At 42.9% G+C, this 4,376-nt stretch overlaps 1 protein-coding gene across 1 annotated transcript in view; it reads left to right on the forward strand.

Moving 5' to 3' along the window:
• The window catches only part of SMIM13 (small integral membrane protein 13), a 312,816-nt gene that overhangs the window by 241,651 nt on the left and 66,789 nt on the right, over positions 1–4,376 (forward strand). The gene's annotated exons all lie outside the window — the stretch shown is intronic.

Below are 4,376 nucleotides of genomic sequence, written 5' to 3' on the forward strand. Positions count from 1 at the left end.
TCCAGCACTAAACTTTCGCCATTGTTGTTTTTGCTATCGGGCGACAGCGATCTTTTGCATACCAGAAAGTGAGTTTAAGGGGGGGAAATGTAAAAAAATCATTAAAAATCAACAGATGACCCAATCCAATTCAAATTTGGTATGCTTAAAGCTCTCCCTAATATATATTACTGTGCCAATTTTGGTGTCTTTATCTTTAAAACTTACGCAGATGTAAGCATTTCTTTAAAATCCTGCTCCTGCTCCCCAGCAGCGGCTCGGAAGATATGCTCAAAAAGTAGGGGCTAAATATGGCAAATCTTTTGGCTTTATAGTAGGGTGACCATATGAAAAGGAGGACAGGGCTCCTGTATCTTTAACAGTTGTATTGAAAAGAAAATTTCAGCAGGTGTCATTTGTATATATGGAGAACCTGGTGAAATTCCATCTTCATCACAACAGTTAAAGCTGCAGGGGCCCTGCCCTCTTTTAAATCTGGTCACTCTAGTATAGCTCCTGCAGCTTTAACTGTTGTGATGAAAGGGAATTTCACCAGGTTTTCCATATATATATAAATGACACCTGCTGAAATTCCCTTTTCTATGCAACTGTTAAAGATACAGGAGTCCTGTCCTCTTGTTCAGATGGTCACCCTATTTATAGTACAATTAAGGCAGGATGCATGGGAGTACTTCACAATCAAAGCAGATTATAAGGTGGAAAACTTCTGAGTCCTTTGCATGCAGTTCGCAGTGATTGCACAGTATAACGCTGGTGTGATAAAGCTCTTAGTCTCCTGTTCCTTCTTTAAAAAAGCAGCCAGATGGGCCTCTGCGCCCATTGTATAGCTGACTGACCGACGGTAGGCAGTGGCAGCGACAGAGAGACTGTAGGATCCTGCAGATCCTGGCCTCTCATCTCCCTTCCCCACCCACTGTCACACTGTTGTAACCTGGGAAGAGCAGCCGCTGGGGTGCTTTCCATGGCAGCTGCAAGGGGGCAGCGGAACAGCCCAATGTTGGATTCCTCCTCCAGAGGTTGTACAGCCTCCAGAGGGGGAGTGACATATCCAATGGTCACTGGGACGTTCTCAAGGAGATCATAGGATTGCTCTGTTAGATGGTTTTAAAGGGGGAATAGACAAATTGATGGTGAACAAGGGAATCAATGCTGCTGTCAAGATGGCTCTATGCATGGTATGGAGAACGTGGACAGGGAGACATTTTTCTCCCTCTCTACTGGCCTTCTTCCAAAGAGGTCAGGAAACCAGATGTGAGGTTTTCCCATTTATCGTGTGAGGTGGGTTAGGCTGATGGTGAATAGCCCAGCCTGGTGCCTTCCAAATGTGTTGGATTGCAACTCCCATCATTCCCTGCCAGCATGTGCAATATTAAGTGATAGATCTTAAGGGCCAAAGCAGACATTACTTTATAGACTACATCCCCACCACCACCACCCCGGTCCTTCATTTTTACTACAGAGAAAGTGTCAGGGATCCAATCTGGACTGGGAATCTCGCATGGGGTGGGTGGTGGGTAAGGGGGCTTTATCTAGGGTGACCATATGAAAAGGAGGACAGGGCTCCTGTATCTTTAACAGTTGCATAGAAAAGGGAATTTCAGCAGGTGTCATTTGAATGCATGTCTCACCTGGTGAAATTTCCTCTTCATCACAACAGTTAAAGCTGCAGGAGCTATACTGCAGCTATACTGTGACCAGATTTAAAAGAGGGCAGGGCACCTGCAGCTTTGATTGTTGTGATGAAGTGGAAATTTCACCAGGTTCTCCATATATACAAATGACACCTGCTGAAATTCCTTTTTCAATACAACTGTTAAAGATACAGGAGCCCTGTCCTCCTTTTCATAGGGTCACCCTAGCTTTATCCCTCCCCCCGATGAGCGCTTACACTTTCTAATGCAAAAAAGTGATCCATAAAGCAATGAATCAGAGCACCCACACAATCACACAGGCTAGTGTCATCTTTAAATCTGGGTTGGCCCTCAGATCTATCGTTTAACGTTGAGCATTTTGTTATTCTCAGATTTCATACTGTAGAAAGCCGAGTACCATAAAAGCATTCATGTGCAGCTGGCTGTGTGAGTGTGTGGGTGTTTTGTTCAGTAAATTCCTCTAATTTATACAGGCATGCACCAAAAAAAGAATATGACTATAAATACATCTAAGTAAGTTTAGAGATGCAGTTGATAAAAAAAATCTGAATCCTAATTTTAGTTCAATTTTTAAATGAGTTTGGATGGTAAGATCACATTAGTTCTTTCAGTTTTTTATGAGCAAGTATGTCTTAAATTGCAGACTTAATTCCCAGAACAGTGATTAGAACAGGGGTTCTCAATATGGTGACCATAGGCACCCGTGGGGACCTCTAACGGCACCCACAAAACTTTCCACTACCTGCTCCCTTCAAATAATTTTTTTTAAAAATTTTTTTTTGAAAAATATTGGGTCTTTTCTCACAGTCTTTTCTCTCTCCCTTTCTAGCCTTTAGCTTTGCTCTTTCTCTCCCCTCTCTCCTTTTGCCTCGCTATTTCTCCCTCCCTCCCAGTCTCTAGCCTCACTATATCTCTTCCCCGCTCCCACCTTTTCAGCTCATTTTTGACTAGCCAGGCCCCTTCCATGGGAGCCATTTTGTGGTGGTGCCCACAGCAGTTGCTCAAATTCCCAGATGTGCGCACAGGTCCAAAAAAGTTGGAGACCCCTGTGTTAGACTTTCTTGATACTTCTCTAAACTTTTTGGGTGGGGTGGGGGGATCTCTGTTCTCCAGTTTGGGCTGTTTTCCTCCAGTGAACGAGAATTGAAGAGAGGTCTCTCTATGTACTTTTTAAAATAATAATAATAATAATAATAATAATAATAATAATAATGGCTGTTATAATTTTCATATCCACCTACCTTCCTGACGCACTAAAGAAACTGAGCGCATTTGGAATTGTGGCACCTTCTATGCACTGGGGTGTCCCTAGGCCAGTCTTCCTCAACCTGGTGTTCTTCAGATGTGTTGGATTACAACTTGAAAGAGAACACTTTTTTTTAGCAACACATTTGGTGTAAAATTTGGTAATACAAGTGTTGCTATGCAAAAACATTGTTGATTTTAACCTACCTGAATTGTATTAATTTTTGTACATTTCTTTGTCCTTAACTTTGTTCTCATTAATGGATTCCAGCTGCCATCATCCCCAACCAGTATGGCCAATGCTAGGAAAGACTGCCGTATGAACTTAGCAATCTGCCAGAATCAACATGTATGTATAACTGTATATATTTGTGCAGTGAGGCAGAAAATACACAATAAAGGACTCGCTGTCAACGTTGTTAAGCACTCTCCAATCCCCTAGGAGGTGAGATGTTCAGAGGAACGCTGGAGAATTTCGTTTCTTATGGAAGAAAGAGCACTGGATATTTGTGGTGTCGTCGAAATAGCAGAGCCTAATGAAAGCAAGCAGATCCCTGAAAAGAGCCAAGCAAACCTCTTGATCCTACATCAGATTTTCCAGAGCAGCTATGTGTTCCCCATAGCCTCTAACAGTCCAGATAGAAACACTCAGCTGCCACAGCCTTAAGTTCTTCTGCCCCAAATTTTGATGGGTATCATAGGAATACAGGAGGCTGCCTTATAACGAGTCAGGCCCTTCGTCCATCTAGCCCAGTATTGCTAGCACTGACTGGCAATGGCTCTCCAAGGTTTCAGGCGGGAGTTTTTCCCCAACCCTATCTGGTGATGCAGGGGATCGAACCTGGGACATTCTGCATGCAAAGCAGGTGCTCTACCGCTGAGCTACGGCCCCTCCAATCGTGGCAAGGGAGGAATTCCAGGCCTTTAAAGGCACACCCACCCTTCTAACTAGGGCTGTGCACCGTTTTGGATCCAAACCCTGAATCCAAAACGAATGGGGGTGTTTTGGACCATTCCGAAACTGATCTGAAATGGTTCAACTGAGGTCCGAAATGATCCGAAGTGGTCTGGATCGATCTGAAACGTTTTGGAAGTATTCGGAGCTTCGGACGCCATTTTAGCTCAAACCGCGTTTTGTTTTGCTATAGGATTACATTGGCCTAAAGAAACACCTATAACTTATTTATTTTTAAGGATAGAACAATGAAATTTGGTGAGCTTACAGATACCTTAGAGATGCTGATGTGTGTCCAATTTTAGACAGATCTGTACATTGGTTTCCTTGCAATGAATTTTTAAAAATGTGAGTTCCAGTCATTTCAAAGTGCTATAGCTTCCTCATTTTTTCAAGAAACACACATATAACTTTGCATCATGATAGAACCTAAGCAGGGCTTGATGCATGGCAATTTTAAAGCACATCTGCACATCTGCTGATTTATAGGATTATTTTTAAGATTTTACCCTCAAACCATCCCC

This window comes from Elgaria multicarinata, chromosome 7 (assembly GCF_023053635.1).
Source record: "Elgaria multicarinata webbii isolate HBS135686 ecotype San Diego chromosome 7, rElgMul1.1.pri, whole genome shotgun sequence".
Taxonomy (NCBI): domain Eukaryota; kingdom Metazoa; phylum Chordata; class Lepidosauria; order Squamata; family Anguidae; genus Elgaria; species Elgaria multicarinata.